The sequence below is a fragment of the Pongo abelii genome, chromosome 5 (assembly GCF_028885655.2).
Source record: "Pongo abelii isolate AG06213 chromosome 5, NHGRI_mPonAbe1-v2.0_pri, whole genome shotgun sequence".
In the NCBI taxonomy this organism is placed as follows: domain Eukaryota; kingdom Metazoa; phylum Chordata; class Mammalia; order Primates; family Hominidae; genus Pongo; species Pongo abelii.
The window spans coordinates 164,979,173-164,999,359 of NC_071990.2; the positions used below are offsets into that span (position 1 = coordinate 164,979,173).

The window sequence follows — 20,187 nt, forward strand, 5'->3', positions numbered from 1 at the left end:
CTTTTTCCCATTAATCAAAACCTTACAGAGGAGATAAACAGTGATTTTTACCATTCATTCAACCAGTTCGCACAGAGAGAGAAAGAGCGGAAAAGCCCTGCAGCAGGGCGGGACGGCAAGGCGCTCAGGGAAGCCAGAGAAAGACCCACCCATTGCAGCAACATTGAAAAGTTCAGGCGGCTGCTTGTCAGTAGCAAAGGGATCTTTTCCAGCAGTCCCATCAGCTCTCAAGTTTCCCCTTTTAGGGAAGAAAAAGCTCCCCATGTCCCACAATCCTGTACATGCCTAATTCTCTCACTCACAGCTATTAGCAAAGAGCAAAGCAGATTATTCCAAAGAGAATAGCAGTTAACATCCTGTAGTACCAAACCCGTTCTTAGCTGAGAGGGACTTTAATGAGAGGGACTTTACCAAGAGGGCCTCTAAACCCCTAAATCTTAGAAGGCACTCTAACCCTCCTAAATTGGGCTTCTAACCCAAGGTTGTTCAAGCATCCTTGCCTTTTATGAAGAGGGGCCTCTAACCCACTCATTCTTAAGAGAGATTCTAACTCCCCTAAGTTGGGCCTCTAATTCAATCCCATTCTTTACCCGGGTATATGCACCCCACTTACCTGAAGGCCACCAGTCAGTACCACAGTCTCTTTCCTTTGGGTTGGGGGATCTCCTCAGCATCGTCCCTTCTGTGTTCACCAGAAAGACATTACCAGACACCACCACTTACCTAGTTAGCCTTTGGGTCAGGGTTTCTGCACTATAGTCCCTTTGTGGTCACCAGAAAAATGTTACAGGAAAGGGGTCCTGATCCAGACCCCAAGAGAGGGTTCTTGGATCTCGTGCAAGAAAGAATTCAGAGTGAGTCCACAGTGCAAAGCAAAAGCAAGTTTATTAAGAAAGTAAAGGAATAAAGAATCGCTACTCCATAGACAGAGCAGCCGCGAGGGCTGTTGGTTGCCCATTTTTGTGGTTATTTCTTAATGATATGCTAACAAGGGGTGGATTATTCATGCTTCCCCCTTTCAAACCGTATAGGATAACTTCCTGATGTTGCCATGGTACTTGTAAACTGTCATGGTGCTTGTGGGAGTGTAGCAGTGAGGATGACCAGAGGTCACTCTCGTCGCCGTCTTGGTTTTGGTGGGTTTTAGCCGGCTTCTTTACTGCAGTCTGTTTTATCAACAAGGTGTTTGTGACCTGTATCTTGTGCTGACATCCCATCTCATCCCATGACTTAGAATGCCTTAACTGGGCCGGGCACAGTGGCTCATGCTTGTAAACTCAGCACTTTGGGAGGCTGTGGCAGGCGGATCACCTAAGGTTAGGCGTTCCAGACCAGCCTGGCCAACATGGCGGAACCCTGTCTCTACTAAAAATACAAAAATTAGGCCGGGCATGGTGGCTCATGCCTATAATCTCAGCACGTTGGGAGGCCAAGGCAGGCAGATCACGAGATCAGGAGATTGAGACCAGCCTGGCCAACATGGTGAAACTCTGTCTCTACTAAAAATACAAAAATTAGCCAGGCGTGGTGGCGGGCACCTGTAATCCAGCTACTTGGGAGGCTGAGGCAGGAGAATCACTTGAACTTGAGAGGCGGAAGTTGCAGTGAGCCAAGATCGTGCCACTGCACTCCAGCCTGGGTGACAGAGTGAGACTCCATGTCAAAAAATAATAATAATACAAAAATGAGCCAGGCATGGTGGTGTGTGCCTGTAATCCTACCTACTTGGGAGGCTAAGGCAGGAGAATCACTTAAACCCGGGAGGTGGAGGTGAGTCGAGATCATGCCATTGCACTCCAGCCTGGGTGACAAGAGCAAGACTCCGTTTAAAAAAAAAATTGCTTTAACCGCCTGGGAATGCAGCCCAGTAGGTCTCAGCCTCATTTTACCCAGCTCCTATTCAAGATGGAGTTGCTCTGGTTCAAACGCCTCTGACAGTTACACATTTGCCAGTACACCACTGGGAACAATGAAAGGAAATACTTGGTTTCTACTCTCATTGATGATTTTAACTTTAATAACTTTCGGTATTGCCTTATTTCTAATCAAAATGTAATGGCATGACTAATATTTTAATTTGCTAAGTCAATCTGCTCAGATCTAATGAATTGATCTGCTAAAATTAATTGCTAATGCTAATAGTATGTTGCAAGATTGAAGGTTTAACCACTTGAAGCATGCAAACTTATCTTGTGGATGTTTAAAACTTATTTTATCTCTCTATATGTTAAAACTATATAGACTATCAGAAATTGGCATTAGGGAATTATTTAGCTCTCTCATTTTCCATAGTTCCAGGCCTTACAAAGAGCTGCACTGTGAGTACAGACAGTACTGAATCTGACTCACAGCCGCGTTCTGGAAACTGCTAGGCTGCATATTGTGGATCATAACACATAACCCTGGAATGAGGCCAGATCTAATAAACCTAATAAGCTGCGCCTTGTTTGACACAATTCATGAACTGAAAGTGCAGGAGCCTAAATGAAATCAAAGGCCCCTTTCAGTTGGCAAAGAACAATGAGCCTAAATAAGTTAGGATTGATGAGTGGGCAATTCAATCACCTCCTGCCTTTGGGCGAGTCATTTTACCCTAAATGGGATGCTGGTTCTCACTTGTGAATCAAAAGGGGATTGAAATGAAGGATTTAAAGTCACACAAAATGACTTGTTATCCCAGATGACTAAAGCCAGGAGGTCTGAAACCAACACTTGCTTGATGTGTTTTGCAGAAATTTCCACACACTAAAATAGAGGACACTTGATCCAGACGGGATGGAGTGAATTAACTAAAGAGCAATTTATTTACTTATTCATTTATCCGTCCATCCATCCATCTATCCATCCATCTATCCATCCATCCATCCATCCATCCATCCATCCATCCACCCGGGTCTCTGTGACAGACCCTGAGCCATGCTAAGTTCTGGGCCAGATATAAAGCAGAAATAAAGAAAGACCTAACGAGAGAGGCGAATTGTAAACAAGTGTGTGTGTGCACATGCATGTGTGTACATGTGCCTATATGTGGTGTTGGGAACAAATGCCTCAATGTGCAAAACACTGTAACCCTCTTTGTTGTCTGTAACTGTTCTCTTCTTGCTTTGGAGATTGCATCTCCACTCATGAGATCTGGGAGTGGCAGGAGAGAAGGAAGCATCTGAAGCCCATCTGAGGGTCTCAGGGCTTCACTTCCCTTACTCCCTTCTCTCCCCAGTTGACATCACCTGGGTCTCAGCAGAAGCTTAGTTGGCTTCTGATGCAGAGCAGAGTGTCTGCAATCTGCCTCACGTTGTCCTCTCTTCTCACTCCTACAAATGTTCAGCTGAGCTCCAAGGTCCTCTCACCTGGCCCTTGGCTGTGGGCCTCCTCGTTGTATACATTCTTAAGGTTGCCATGGTTGGAACCTGTCTTTGGTCTGTTCTGTTAGCATTCGTAGCGCCTGCTGACTGTTGCAGGTTTGTGGGTGCTGGCTGACTCCCAAAGCTCAGCTCACACCAGTGCTTCTGAGCTGCATCTGCCATCCTTTCCTTGGCTTTGAGCTGGTCACTGTCAGGCTCTGCTGTGACCTGAAAGTTCCTTGGCCCATGCCCTGAGAAACAAAGTACATCAGGGAACAACTATCCTCTCGCAACATACTCGGGCACCCCAGGATTTCCCTCAGTTCTCTCTGGTTACCTACAGCACACACGCATGTGCACATGCATGCACACACACACAGTTTCCACCCTGGAGGGGAGGGTCTGGGACTGTACTCCTGGCCACTTGCTCTCCACTCACCCTGTCTCTCCTGCCGCTGCTGCCCCTTCCTGTCTGGGAGGCACTCCCTCCGGCTTCCCTACTCCAACTAGGAAGACAAGGGAAGATTTACTGAACAGGTAAATATTTGGGTACCCACTTAATGATTATTCATGTAATTATAATATACTGCTTCTAATGCTTTTATAGTAAAGTGGCAATAATAATGGTTAACAAGTACCAGGCAGTGTTCTAGATGGTTTACATGAATTAACTAATACATTATTTACCATAAGCAGCTGATGTATGTACTGTTATCATTTCCATTTTAATGAGGAGACTGAGGTGAGTTGCCCAAGATCCTATCACTAATTTGTGGCAGAGGCTAGGGCATGATTTGGACTTAGGCTCCAACATGTACACTCTTAACTACTATTATGTGGAAAGGATGCAGTATGATTTCATAAAGAATAAAAAGATGAACATCAAAATGGAAAAACTGGAGAAGTACTCCAGGCATACAGAAGAGCAGGACACATCTAGCAAATATTTGGTGCATTTGGAACTTAAGATGTGAGGGTGAAATGTTAGAATGTGAAGCTGGAAAGAAAATGGGGACAGATTCTGGAAAACGGAGTACAACACAGTGAAGCGTTGAGGATAGACCCTGCACACAGCCAGTGAAGGGCCTTTGGTAGATGAGTGACATGGACAAAGTATTTTTAGAAGGGAGTGTCTGGCTGCAACCTGAAGTATGAGCCAGAGAGGAGAGAGACTGCTATCCAGAAGTCATTTGAGAACTGGCTCATTGGTTAATTAATTCAACAAATATGAGGTGGCCTCTGTCTCATGAATTGGTATGAAATGTTACAGAGCAAAAAAGAATGGATGGAATATGCCATCCAGGGCTCGCAAGTTAGTGAGGGTGACAGAATATAAACAAATACATAAGCCTAATAAATGCCCTCATAGATCTATACGCATCAGGCACTGCTGTTACAGAGGGTTTAATTCTCCCTAGAGAGGACAGGAAGGGCTCCCTGAGCTGGGTGCAAAGGCATATCCCATGGGAATAGGAAACACATAGAACACAGTTACATGATTTTAAGTTTGCAATTCCATAAAATTGTGTGTTTCAGGTGCCTGTTGTACTACTAGTCCTGAATAAAAATGAAATATTTTATGAGTTTGCATATAAGATATCCTAGTTAACTGATATGGTTTGGATCTGTGTCCCCACTCAAATCTCAACTAAAACTGTTATCCCTATGTGTCGAGGGAGGGACCTGGTGGAAGATGATTGGATCATGAGGGCAGTTTACCCTGTGCTGTTCTCATAATAGAGAAGGAGTTCTCACGAGATTTGATGGTTTATTGAGATTTTATGGTTTAAAAGTGGCAGTTTTCCCTGCCAAGTAAGATGTGCCTTGCTCCCCCTTTAGCTTCCACCATGATTGTAAGTTTCCTGAGGCCTTCCCAGTGATGCAGAACTGTGAGTCAATTAAACCTCTTTCCTTCATAAATTACCCAGTCTCAAGTAGTATCTTTATAGCAGTGTGAGAACAAACTAATGCAGAAAATTGGTACCAGCAGAGTGCGTTACTGCTATAAAGATAACCTGAAAATATGGAAGTGACTTTGGAACTGGGAAACAGGCAGAGGTTCAAACAGTTTGGAGGACTCAGAAGAAGACAGGAAAATGTGGGAAAGTTTGGAACTTCCTAGAGACTTGTTGAATGGTTTTGACCAAAATGCTGATAGTGATATGGACAATGAAGTCCAGGCTGAGGTGGTCACAGATGGAGATGAAGAATTTATTGGGAACTGAAGCAAAGGTCACTCTTGCTATGCTTTAGCAGAGAGACTGGCAGCATTTTGCCCCTGCCCTTGAGATCTGTGGAACTTTGAACTTGAGAGAGATGATTTAGGGCATCTAGCAGAAGAAATTTCTAAGCAGCAAAGCATTCAAGATGTGCCCTGGCTTTTTCTGAAAGCATTCAGTTATACGTGTTCACAAAGAGATGGTTTGAAATTGGAACTTATGTTTAAAAGGGAATCAGAGCAAAAAAGTTTGGAAAATTTGCAGCCTGACCATGTAGTAGAAAAGAACAACCCATTTTCTGGTGAGGAACTCAAGCTGGCTGCAGAAATGTGCATAAGTAATGAGATGCCAAATGTTGATAGCAAAGACAATGGAGAAAATGTCTCCAGGACATGTTGGAGATCTTCATGGCAGCCCTTCCCATCACAGCCCTTGAGGTCTAGGAGGGAAAAATAGTTTCGTGGGCTGGGCCTAGGGCCCCACTGCTCTGAGCAGCCCCAGGATATGGCATCCTGCATCCCAGCTACTTCAGCTCCGGCTGTGGCTAAAAGGTGACAAGGTACAGATCAGGCCATTGCCTCAAAGTGTGCGAGCCCCAAGCATTGGCAGTTTCCACAAGGTTTTGGGCCTGCAGGTGCACAGAAGACAAGAGTTGAGGTTTGGGAGCCTCTGCCTAGATTTCAGAGGCTGTATGGAAACATCTGGATGTCCAGGCAGAAGTCTGCTGCAAGGGCAGAGCGCTCATGGAGAATTTCTGCTAAGGCAGTGCAGAAGGGAAATGTGGTGTTGGAACCCCCATACAGAGTCCCCACTGGGGCACTGCCCAGTGGAGTTGTGAGGAGAGGGCCACTGTTCTCCAGGCACCAGAAAAATAGATCAACTGACAGCTTGTGCCATGTGCCTGGAAAAGCCACAGCCATTCAAGGCCAGCCCATGAAAGCAGATGCAGGAAGTGTACCCTGCAGAGCCACAGGGGTGAAGCTGCGTAAGACCATGGGAGCCCACCTCTTTCATCAGCATGCCCTGGATGTAAAACATGGAGTCAAAGGAGATTTTGGAGCTTTAAAATTTAATGACTGCCCAGCCAGTTTTCAGACTTGCATGGGGCCTGTGGCTTCTTTGTTTTGGCTAATTTCTCCTATTTGGAATGGGAACATTTACCCAATGCCTGTACCCCCATTGTATCTTGAAAGTAGCTAAGTTGTTTTTGATCTTACGGGCTCATAGGTGGAAGGTACTTGCCTTTTTTCAGATGAGACTTTGGCCTTGGACTTTTGAGTTAATGCTGGAATTTAGTTAAGACTTTAGGGGACTGTTGATAAGGCATCATTAGTTTTGAAATGTGAAAAGGACATGAGATTTGGGAGGGGCCAGGGGCAGAATAATATGGTTTGACTCTGTGTCCTCACCCAAATCTTATCTCAAATTATAATCCCCATACATCAGCCGGGCATGGTGGCTCATGCCTGTAATCCCAGCACTTTGGGAGGCCAAGGCGGGTGGATCACGCGGTCAGGAGATCGAGACCATCCCAGCTATCATGGTGAAACCCCGTCTCTACTAAAAATACAAAAAATTAGCTGGGCGTGGTGGCAGGTGCCTGTAGTCCCAGCTACTTGGGAGGCTGAGGCAGGAGAATGGTGTGAACCCAGGAGGCGGAGCTTGCAGTGAGCTGAGATCGCGCCACTGCACTCCAGCCTGGGTAACAGAGCGAGACTCTGTCTCAAAAAAAATAAAAATAAAAAATAATCCCCATACGTTGAGGGAGGGACCTGGTGGGAGGTGATTGGATCATGGGACCCGTTTCTCCCATGCTGTTCTCATGATAATGAGGGAGTTCTCATGAGATTTGATGGTTTAAAAGCGCAGTTTCCTCTGCACTCTCTCTCTCCGGCCACAATGTAAGGCACGCCTTGCTTCCCCTTAGCCTTCTGCCATGATTGCAAGTTTCCTGAGTCCTCCCCAGTCATATGGAACTGTGAGTCAATTAAACCTCTTTCCTTCATAAATTACCCAGTCTCAAGTAGTATTTTATAGCAGTGTAAGAATGGACTAATGCATTGACCATGTTCATTGTGCAATGAAATGGGTATTCAGCAACCATATACTTGAGTATTTTATTAACTCCCAAATGAAGACAGAATAATCCACATATTCAGCAGCTTGATTAAGACTCATAGGAGGCAGGTGATTTTAAGTAGCAAATCAAGCACTGCCCCTGTCTTCTCAGACATGCAAACATATTCTGTTTTGTTTTGTTTTGTTTGAGATGGAGTTTTTCTTTTGTTGCCCAGGCTCAAGTGCAATGGCATGATCTCAGCTCACTGCAACCTCCGCCTCCTGGGTTCAAGTGATTCTCCTGCCTCAACCTCCTGAGTAGCTGGGATAACAGGCATGCACCACCACGCCTGGCTAATTTTGTATTTTAGTAGAGATGGGGTTTCTCCATGTTGGTCAGGCTGGTCTCAAACTCCTGACGTCAGGTGATCCGCCCACCTCAGCCTCCCAAAATGCTGGGATTACAGGCATGAGCCATGCACCTGGCCACACATATTGCAGCTGGAATGTGGTGGCATAGCAGTCTCTATGTAAGTGGCCATGCAAGGTCACAACAAAGGGCAACAGGGCACAAAGTCCAGAGAGCCAGGAGCAAGGGGAATTGGTGATGCTAGAAATTTAGAGCTGGAAAGAGCAGAAAAGAGCATCCCAAACAGAGATGCTTGGTCTTCAGCAGTCATGGAGGAGTCAGGGTTCACCGTGAGAAGAGAGACACCATTTCCACAAATTGTCTAATGAGAATCCGGAGAATGACCCTCTCATTCTCTGTGGGTTTGAATTTTCTCTGTAGGCTTCAATGAGTTAAAGAAAATACTCTTCAAACTACATACTAAGAAGTTCAGTCTTTCTTATGGTAAATAAAGAAAACCTAGTAACTTTTTAAAACTCTGCTTTATTATTATGACTTGAGATGTTTGTTTCTAAAATTACAACCCAGTGGACTTGCTGTACATTTTTCTATGTCATTGGTATACAATCTAAAATGTCTAAATAACTTGATTGTAAATACTGTGTTTGCTGTAAAAAAAAAAAAGAAAAGAAAAAAAAGACACACTTAGATGAGTGGCCTACGGGTAAACTATGAAAGCAGAGATTCTACTACACAGATAATAATTTTTCATTAAAAACTTGTCAAGATTTAGTTGATAAATGTGATTATCAATAAATTTTACATCCTGTTGTTTAATCAGCTTATATATGTATCTACAGTCTTTGCATAAACATGGACTTGTCTGTACCCAAAATGCATTTAGAAGTACATTATTGTAATACAAAAGAAGTTTCCAGTCTTTTATGTTCTCATCCCCTAGATTTATTATTATACCCAAACCCAAAAAGATGGTGTCATTTTCTGGAAACGTACTCTGACCTATTTTGAAGTCCCCTGAATGGCTGGCAGACATTGCTCCATGCCCAGTTTCAACCTGCAAGCTCTCTGGGCTGTGTGTGCCGTGTCCTTCACGAATGACTTCTGTTCTTCAATCACTTTAAACAAAATGACAGGAGCACCAAAAGAGTTTAAGAAAGAAAATGTTGGCATACAAAAAGAGTTTTTTTCTATACAAAGTAAAATTTAAAGAATATAGTGGGCCAGGCACAGTGGCTCACGCCTGTAAACCCAGCACTTTGGGATGCTGGCAGGGGCAGATCATTTTGAGGTCAGGAGTTTGAGACCAACCTGGCCAACATGACAAAACCCCAATTTTACCAAAAATACAAAAACTAGGTGGGCATGGTGGTGGGCCTGTAGTCAACTACTTGGGGGGCTGAGGCAGGAGAATTGCTTGACCCCAGGAGGCGGAGCTTGCAGTGAGCCGAGATTGCACCACTGCACTCCAGCCTGGGGGACAGAGCAAGACTCCATCTAAAAAAAAAAAAAAAAAAATCATCAGTTCGAGACTATAGCAGAAGTTCAAGTATGAAGCCACAGGGGCCTGAATGGTGGTGTTGACCTATAAGGCAGGCTGAAAATGACAGAAGAAGGAGTTATATGTGAGGAAATAATGGAAGAATACTTTCCAGAACTGGCTGATGAACTGAACATGGAGAATAACACGATGGAATATGTGTTTCGGCTAGGTTTCCAGCATTTGGGACAGTAAAACGACATGGACATTGTTGGAATCAGAGAGCTTGTGCAGAGGCCAGGATTACAGGCCATAAGTTCAGTTTGAGATGCAGATTATGAGGCCTCTAGGTGGATGTGCCCGAAGATTTAAGATACACGTTCTGGGTTTTGGAAGAGAGTCAGAAGTGGCGAGGCACAATGCAGAGTTATTTGGATAAAGATCATAGGTAGCATGAGCGTGTAAAGCAAGGAGTTCCTTGAGGGAAACTTTGAGGGCTGTCCTCAGTTACAGAACAGGAAGAGGAAGACCTGGGAGTCAGGGAGCAACAGGAAGAGGAAGACCTGGGAGTCAGGGAGCTCAGAGAACCACGCAAGATAACAGGGTGTTGATGAGCTTTGCATTAAGAAAAAATAAGGGTTGGATGTTCAGCTTGCCTATAATATGGGAAACAGATGACTTTTTTTTTTTTTTTGAGACAGGGTCTCACTCTGTCACCCAGGCTGGAGTGCAGTGGCACGATCACGGTTCACTACAGCCTTGGCTCCTGGGTTCATGCGATCCTCCCACCTCAGCCTGCTGAGTAGCTGGGATCACAGGTGCATATCACCAGGCCCGTCTGATTTTTAAATTTTTTTGTAGAGAAGCGTTCTCCCTGTTTCCCAGGCTGGTTTCTAATTCCTGGGCTCAAGCAATCCTCCTGCCTTGGCCTTCCAAAGTGTTGGAATTACAGACATGGATCATAGCACCTGGCTGATAATTATTAAAACTACAAAAACCTGATAGAGTATATGCAATCAGGTCCATAAACTGTGGAACACAAGTTGTGATGCTAGTTGTTTAGTGTCAATATAAAAATTCTTAAAAAATGTGATGGAAGTATTTACAAAGGAACTTGAACTAGCTTATGAAGACAGACTTATCATCGTCACTTACAAAGACCACGCTCCTCTCTCACAAATACTCTAGTCCCGTGGGCTACAAGTGTGCTGGCAAACCCTCAGGTCGGTGAGTCCTGCTCTTTTTGAGTTCGCCTGGAAAGCAACACGGAGAGAGTGGGTGTCATGAGCAGGTGAGGAGCCCTGGGAAGACCCTATTGTTAAAAATGTCATCATGGATTTATCTATTAAGGTTTTTATTTCATTTCTTTTTAGAAACAAAATACCTTTTGGAACATTTCAGCTTACAAGCTGTTTGTATCTTGCAGTATAACTATAATTAGATAATCTGGTTGCTCCTCTCCAATGAATGAAAGAATTCAGCTGTTTAACTGGGTAAAGTGAAAAGAAAGGAGAGGGAATTTTGGTGCCTGGAGTATCTCAAGGAGGTAGGCGTGGAGGGAGCAGCCGTTGTGAAGGTTTTGGGGAGATGCCAGCAACTCTGCTGCCCGTCTTTTGGTGTGTGTAGGGAAGGTGCCAAGGTGTGTTGTGGGTTCTCAGGAAGGGGGAGGTACCTGGAGGGTGGCAAGGGCACTGGCTCAGGTCTTCTCTCCTCTGTGGCCAGCAGAGGAGCACAAGGGAGCCACCCAGCCCCTCTGGGCTTCTGCCTTCTCACCTGTAGATAGGGCAACAACCACACCCACCTCACAGGAATAGAGAAAGCTAGGAACAGTGCCTGGGTAACAGGAGGGAATCAATGAATGTAAGCCATGAACAACTGCAAAGAAACCCTTGTTTTTTCTATTATTTGAGTTACCTGCCTCATCCTCTCATTCTCCTGCCTTAGCCTCCCAAGTAGCTGGGATTACAGGCGCCCGCTGCCACTCCCGGCTAATTTTTTATATTTTTAGTAGAGACAAGTTTCACCATGTTAGCCAGGATGGTCTTGATCTCCTGACCTCGTGATCCGCCCACCTCGGCCTCCCAAAGTGCTGGGATTACAGGTGTGAGCTACTGCGACCGGCTTTTTTTTTTTTTTTTTTTTTTTTTGAGATGGAGTCTTGCTCTGTCCCCCAGGCTGGAGTACAGTGGCATGATCTCTGGTCACTGCAACCTCCACTTCCCAGGTTCAAGCGATTCTCCTGCCTCAGCCTCCCGAGTAGCTGGGACTACAGGCATGCGCTACCACGCCTTTTTGTATTTTTAGTAGAGATGGGGTTTCACCATGTTGGCCAGGATGGTCTCGATCTCTTGACCTCATGATCCACCCGCCTCAGCCTCCCAAAGTGCTGGGATTACAGGCGTGAGGCACCACGCCCGGCCCAAACTAATGATTCTACCCCAAGATATTCACGCCTGTACGTTGATCTTCCCAGGTCAGCCTGCACTTCAGACTATACTTACCAAATGGTTATTCAATCATCTCTATTTCCCTTGTTGCCTAAAGTGTCCAATCCAGACTCAGCCTGCAGAGAGAGCTCCCTCCTGGCTCCCTGATATCACCTGCCAGTTCATTCCAACTCAGGCCACCTGAACCCTAACGAGCCACTGTATCTTGACTATCCTGTGCTCCCCTCTGTGCCATCACTCAGGGGGTATCCTCTGCCCAGAACGCTCACCCCTCCTCATCTCACAGGGCTCATCAAAGTCCCCCCATCCCAGTGAAATGTTTTCCTGACTCCAGCCCATAATGATCTCTCCTTTCTCTTAACCAGAGCTTTTTTCCACGTAGCCTTGGTATGTACCCTTCATTTGGTACTTAATCACTTGAAATCTTACTTAACTTTTTGTGATTGTATGATTGTCCTCTTCAGAGAATAGAAAGGGAATTAAGATCATTTAGCACATGCTAAATGGTATCATTTCATCCTTATAATAACCCCAAGAATTAGGTATCATTTTGCAAATGATGAACTAATGCCCAGAGGAGCTCCGTTACATTTCCACCAGTCACAGCATTTGAAAACTGATGGATTTCACCACGTACCAGTGATGGCTTTGAACCCAGGGGTGCCTGATTCCACACCCAGGCTGCTCTCCACAAAGAGAGAGTGTCATTGATTCATTCTTTCGACAAGCTGATCATACTAAAATATGAATCCAAGGAAATAAGTTGTATTTCTCTAACAGGCTTTCGTTTTTTTTTCCTACCCACTAACTAGCCCCATCTCTCCCTAACATTCAGCACAATGCTATAACTATTGTAGCTATTCAGTATATATATTTTTTGCTTTAGCGAAATTTGATTAAGAAATATAAAGCATCCTCAGTATAAAGAGTTTTAACAAATTGGAACAAATCTCTGCAAAATATATACATAGCAAAATTATATGCTGATGTAAGAGACAATAGTGCCACTATCATAACAATTTCTTCTTAAAATTGCTTCCTGGCATTAACTACACCTGAAATAATCCTTTCCTGACCTATTTACTTCTACTTATTTGGTCAAGTGTATTAAAATTCGCAGTACATTATCTTATTCAAGGAGAGTTTTTGTAAAATAGGGCCATGTTTTACAATTAATACCAGTGGTGAAAGCCGCAAATAATCTGTTTCTAACAGTCTCAATTTCTAGAACTCTGCCAAGACTTTTCAGGCCTGTCATATATTTCTTGCTTCATTATTTATGAACACCTGTTATCCTAAAGTACAGTTATTCTCCCTCTACCTCTGACCAAAGTATACTATTTTTAGCATTATACAGATACGTGATCAAGGAAAGAGAAGCTTTGACAATGTATTTCAATATGTATTTCACTCCTTCTTATCTCCATATGGTTAAAATAGATGCAGTTTTTAGAGTTTTAGGAAATTCCTTTAACTTTATGACAAGAGATTGAGTGGGAATGTTCGAAGCTATGAAACAAGGGATTATTTCTTTCTTATTTATTACACTTGAAATTATCATTCTTTGACTGTTACCAACGGGAACATACAATTCCTGGATAATAAAGGTTAAGTGTGCATAAATTTGAGATCTGCTTACAACTGACCTTTAGCTGTCTTTTAGCCTTTTTGACAGAAACTTAAAATAAGGTTATTCCATAAAATAATTTGATTCTCCATTCTCAAATCCAGATTTGTTACTCAGTAATTAATATCTTCCAGCTAGACAGAGCCATCAGCATTTGTAGTAAAACAGCCAGCCAGAGAGATGATGATTAATTTGGGCAGAATCATCACCCATCTAAATTTCGGTCTACCCAACCATAAGCAAAATCAATATATGCATTTATTCATAAAAGATTATTTCTGTCTTCTCTTTATATTTGTCAATGATCTTTTGTAATTGTCTCCATAAGGTCTTACATATTGATTGTTAATTTTATTACCTTAAAGTGTTTGTTTTACTTCATCTCTTGCTATTGTGAACTTTTAAAAAATATTTTCAAAGTAGTTTTTAATCGTGTGTGGAAATGCTATTATTTTTAGTGCATTGATTTTTTTATGCAACAATTTTTTTACAGAGCTTTTATTAATTGAGCATGTCTATAGACTCTCAGGGTGTGCTATGTAGACAGCCATGTCATCCTCAAATATGAACAGTTTTGTTTTTTCCTTTCCAATCTTTGCATGTACTTTTCTTGTCTTACCACATTAGCTAGAACCTCCAGCGTAGGGCTGAATAAAAATAATAACTGTCTTCTCATCTCCTTTCTAACAAAAATGAGAATAATCCTAAAGTTCACCACGAAGTATGGGATCTGCTACAGGTTTCTGCTAAGTGTCTTTATTTTTTAGTGAAGAAATTTTATCAGAAGTTTTATCTGTACCTATTAAAATTATCTTATTTGTCTTCCTTTAATCTAAAAATGTAAACATGGTGTTAAAAAATTCTGGCATTTCTGTGATACGGCCTATTTGGCCATCATTCAATGTGCCTATTTGTTTGGATTTCAGTGAGATTGAACTCTGTGGTTTCAGTATTAAGGTTATGTTGGCCTCAGTGAGACTGAACTCTGTGGTTTTCGTATTAAGGTTATGTTGGCCTCAGACAGTCAGCTGGGTAGCTTTTCCTCTTTTCTATTCTTAAAAAGAGTCAGTACAAAGGGGAACTTTTCTACTATTTGGAGGTTAAGTAATTTCATTGGGATTCAATTCTTAATGTGTTGTTCTTTCTATAATGGTTTTCTCTTTGATCGCTGAGTGATTTTAAAGTGTTCTTAAATTTCCAAATATATGGGGTTATTAAAAGTTTGGCTATCTTTTAGTTAATGATTTGTCATTTTATTTAACTTTCTGCAGAAAACGTGACATATATGACATAGATATTTTGGAATTTCTTAAGACTTGCTTTGTGGCTTAGTGCTTATTCAGTTTTCCAAAATAGTCCTTATATGCTTGCAAAGAATGTGTTTTATCTAATTGTTGAATGCAAGGTTCTATGTAGGTCCATTGAGTCAAACTTACATGTAAAATTTATGTCTGAACTTTATATGAAAAAGTAAACAAATTATGGTAATAATAATAATAAACCTAGGAGAGTAATGTAAAGGGACCAGCCTACCAAATATTAAAATCATTTAAACAGTCATGATAATCAGATCAAAATGGTACTGTTCACAAATAAGGAAGACAGGCCAGTGAAACAGAATAGAAAGTCAAGAAATAGAAATTTATAATAAGGTGAAATCTCCAATCACTGGAGAACTAGTCAATAAGTACAATAGGACAACTGGATATGACCTAAAAAAAATCCACAGTTGGAAACTTACCTTACATTTTACACCAGGAAAAGTTACAAATAGACTAATGATTTAAATGTAAAGAAAATAAATCATAAAAGTATGAGAATAAACCATTATGAATGTTCCTTTCTGATTGTTTCTATTCTTTATGCTACAAAATGGGGGAAATATTTCTAATGATGACTGAAAAATCAGCATCTATGAAACATTAATGAATTCAAAAACGTTTTAAAATTGTCATGGCAAAAGAAAAAATTGAAACTCCTGTCACACTCAAGACTAATTTCCCTAATATAAAAGAACTCTTAAAATAGGCCAATGCCTCAGTAGAGAAAAAATGGCAAAAGATATGAAAATACAATTCTCGGAAAAGGATATACAAATGACTTTCAAAAATAGCTTTAAAAGGTAATTATTCTCACAGTAAGAGAAATAAAACAACCCTGAAATACCATTTTTAACTATAATATTGTTAAAAATCAAACTTTGATAGCATTCTCTTTGGACAGACATTAGAAAAACAGGTAGTCATTTATTTTTTATAGAAATGTAATTTGGTACCATCTTCTGTGAAGCACGACTTGGCAATATGTATCAAAATGACCAATATGTATACCCATTGATAAAACAGTTCCTCTTCCAGGAATTTATCCTACAAGATACTTTTTTTTTTAACTTCATCTTTATTTTCCACCTCTCATTGTCATTATATTTTGAGTGTTCACCTTATAAACTAATTCAGAACTGAAGGACATTTTCCCTTTTATGATAATCTCTTATAATAAGAATTTAATTCACAAACACTTTTTATTATTACTTACCTATTTGGATCTATTCTATGTAAGTTTTTCTCTCCATATTTTTTCCTGGGAACAGGAGGATGTCTAACCAGCCTTCAAGATAAAGCTGATACAGTTTTTTTCATTCCCTCTTCTCTATTCTCTTGGAAGTTCATTTTGTTTTTCAGAATAGGTATTCTTAAACTTTAATATGCTTAATTATTTGATAAGTCTAAAGGGTATCAATAACTTTATCCTCATCTCTTTCAAGGCAGAGATATTACCTTTGACCCAGATTACCTTCGTCTCATCTTCCTTGCTATTCCTTTCTAGTATCTTAGCCCCGCTTTGTAAATCCGCCATATTGATGATTTAAAAAAACTCGTAATAGTCACTGCTTATTTAGTCTTAATTCATTCAACAATTTATCTACTATTAGCTCTTTCATCCCATCTTTTTGTCCTGTGTTCAACTTACTTTTTAATAAATTTTATCCTTTAGTAAAGTTGATGATCCAGGGGTTAAAAAAATACCCGTCAGTCTTAATCAAATACATTTGATTTCTCTTTATTTTTGAAGGATGATTTTACTAAGTTGTATTGTAGATGAATAATTTTTGTTCTTTGAGCATGTTGAACATTTTTTACCCTTTTCTCTGACCTCTATTTTATTAATGAGAAATGTAATTTCCATCTAATTTGGATCTTTTATTGTAAACTGTCTTTTGTTTCTAGTTGCTTTTAATCTTTTCCTTGACTTTGGAGTTTCATAGTGTTTCTGAAAAGTGTCTAGATCTGCATTTTCCCTCTGAATATTTACATCTTTCTTAATTATGAAAAATTCCCAGTCATTATTGCTTCAAATATTGCCTTTCCCCATGATCTGTCCTTTCCTCTGGAGCTCCTGTGAGTGACTCGAAGGAGCATCCCGGGTCTTGGGACTCCCTGCGATCTTTTTCCATTGCTTTACCTCCCTGTGCTGCCTCTGCATTCATCTTCCAGCTCCGTGATCCAGATCTCTAATTCTCTTTTCATTTGTGGTGAATTTATTGTTCAACCTAGCTACCGAATTTTTAAGTTAATGATACTATATTTTTTCTAAAAGTTACATTTTTTAAGTGAAATATTTTTCCATGTTAAGTATTTTTAAATTATTTATCTTGAGATTTTATTCTTCTGTTTCCAGTTGTTACCTCCAGAGCTCATGTTCATGCTCATTGGTCTGTTGAGTCTTCTTTTTGATGACTGCATTGCCACAGTGGTGGATAATTTTTCATTGTGAGCTCATCTATATTAAGGGTTGCGTTTTCTGTGAGTCCCATGTACGAGATTATGCAAGTGTTCACGTTTTCACATTTGCTTTTGCCCGGGCCCCAAGGGTTTCCTTTTCATTATCTGAGACTAATGCTTTCCCTTAATTTCTGGGCTTTTGATTTCCTAGGTTTCCATTTCTCAGAGGAGGTTTGTCCCACTGAGAGCTTTGTCAAACACCGGGCTCTCTTTCTGTTTCCACAAATGGATTTGAAGAGATTTTTCCAGTTTCTTTTTCACATGTGAAGCAGCCCTTCATGTGTCCTGGTTGTATGCGCGAGTCTCGGGTTAGTTCCCTTCTCTCACAAAATGCTCTGTTTTTCTGAAGACATTAAAACCTTATTCCTAGTTTTGTGACCTAATCTGATACTTCCTAATCTGATACTCCTGGCATCACCTGGAACTCACTTCTGCAACTGGATTTCGTTTTTATCTCTAGCATCTGAGGATTTCCTGAGCTCAGCTTTGCATTGGGCATATTTTGTTTTTTAAGTCTGTAGCAGTTGATGGATCCATTTCAGTCTTGTCTGCCATCTTGCCTGAAATTTGCTTCATTTCTGCCCTTAAGAGCATTTTTCATGTTAAAAAGTCTTAATTTTAGCATTAAGAATCTCATGTGCCATATCACATGATTTTAGTTGTATATTCAGTACCATTGAAAAATATAAGGTGAGAAATTATTTTTAGTTATTCATCACAACTGCTTTCACACATATTTGAAAAATAATAGTACATCTACTTATAAAATATATATATTTTCTGTAGACAGTGATTAGTGCCTATCTAATTTGTAAGACCTCTTGCAATAACTCAATAGCTGCCTCAAGGGTTGAGAAACACTGTTAAGTCTTTATTTTAGAAACGTCACAATAAGTCCAAAGGAGGTCATAATATATTAATAGATAATTATACTTTTTCAGATTAATTTGTGTTTCTGAGCAAGATCCTTGGTAATTATAACAGCAGTCATAAGAACAGATATTTTCGATGAAATTTTAATTGCTAATAGAAGCAAGGATATGGAAAGCATAAGAGTAAGTCTCTGATTTGAGTTTTTTTCATGAAAGTCATTAACCTCTGATATGGTTTGGCTTGGTGCCCCCACCCAAATCTCATCTCGAATTGTAAACCCCACATGTCGAGGGAGGAACCTGCTGGGAAGTGATTGGATCATTGGAGTGGTTTCCCCCATGCTGTTCTTCTGATAGTGAGTGAATTCTCCTTGGCCTTCCACCATGATTATAAGTTTCCTGAGGCCTCCCCAGCCATGCAGAAATGTGAGTCAATTAAACCTCTTTCATTTATAAATTACCCAGCCTCAGATGTTTCTTTATAGTAGTGTGAAAACGGACTACTACAACCTCACTGTGTTTCTGATGTTTCAGTCTAGTATTACTGCCGTACACATTTGTTATGGGGATAAATATTTGACAGGCTAGGTCAAGTCAGAATTTTGTTGCTGCTCACCAAAGGTCATTGTAAGATTTAAAGGTCACATAGTAGGTACTATGTGATCTTTAAAAAGTTATAAAACATGAATTTTAAAGATATAGTTTATGAGTAAAAACGCTTCATGTTTCTGGAGCTAATATCAATCAATGTAGTCATTAATCCAGGTATTAACATATAATTTTAACTGATATGTCTAAAACATTCCTTGTTCTGTGTCCCTCTGCAAGAAATTTTCTTTTAATTTTGGATTTCTTAAACTTTAAAGAAAGATTCCTAAATTTGAAAACTACTATTTTATGGTAAATAAACTAGTTATCCTAAGAATGAAAAATTTACTGAAATTCCTTAACTGAAATAAGGTTTGTTGTCACATAAACCTTAAAAATGACTAATTGTGAATCTAAATTAACAAAAGGAGCCAGCAATTGAGAAGAACTCTTAGGAATAGCAGTCACAGTGTGACAAACACACACATACATATAGATAAGGGATTTCCTCATTTGTCTTTCCTTCAAATTTTGGCTTTAATCTTAAATTATTCTCAATATCTTTTTTAAAATAAGGACCTCTTATTGTTATTTAGACGGACAGATTTTAATATGTTTGCATTTGATGATATTGTAAAAAACAGAACTGTTGCCAAAGTTTTAAAAGTAAAGGGAATTTTTTAAATGTACAACTATTAGATATCAATTTTAAAACTACAAAAACTCAGAATAGCCAATTAAACCCTAACTGATTTCTAGTGAAATGAGGGAAAACACAAGCATCCGGAAGCCTATCTTGTCTATTATAATAGTCACAAAATTCCTGAAATGTAAATAATCACTGCAATGCTAATAAGTGAAAAATAGTATTTTATTTACAGAATACATAAAGTTGTAGAATACATAAATTTATAGAAACTTACATACTCCTTCACCTACAGAGTCAATGTTAAACAGCCAACCCTCGGTGCAGCTGCCCTCCCTCTAGCCTAGGCACAGCCACTCATCATCTGGTCATTATTCCTTAGCAGGGCAGCCCTCTCAAGGAAGTTAACACAGGGCAGATTCAAAAGGTCAGAATTAAAATTCAATGCATGCCTACTGAATACCTACCTATTGTGTGCCCAGCACTCTTCTAGGCAATGACAAGTTCCCTAAAAAAAAGAACTTAAGAAACTGTAATGAATAAATGATGAGGCTACAAAAAAATCAAACAGCGTGATAGACAATAGTAGGACGGCCTCACAGAACTGAAATTGAGATGAAAGGACTTGCCAGTGAGAGGTCTGGAGAGGAGAACGGTGTGCAATGGACTGAATCGTGCCCCACCGCTCCCCTCCAGTTCATTATGTTGAAGGGCAAATCCCAGTGTGACCGTATTTGGAGATGGGGCCTGTATGGAGATA

At 40.6% G+C, this 20,187-nt stretch overlaps 1 protein-coding gene and 1 long non-coding RNA gene across 6 annotated transcripts in view; one reads left to right on the forward strand and one right to left on the reverse strand.

Annotated features, from left to right (window-relative positions):
* Positions 1-20,187, forward strand: part of PACRG (parkin coregulated) — a 592,936-nt gene that overhangs the window by 304,671 nt on the left and 268,078 nt on the right. The gene's annotated exons all lie outside the window — the stretch shown is intronic.
* Positions 8,824-20,162, reverse strand: LOC129060240 (uncharacterized). The gene is made up of 3 exons (XR_008526784.2): positions 19,895-20,162; positions 10,621-10,718; positions 8,824-9,103 (listed from the first exon to the last, which is right to left on the reverse strand). It is a non-coding gene; the product is annotated as an uncharacterized LOC129060240 (long non-coding RNA).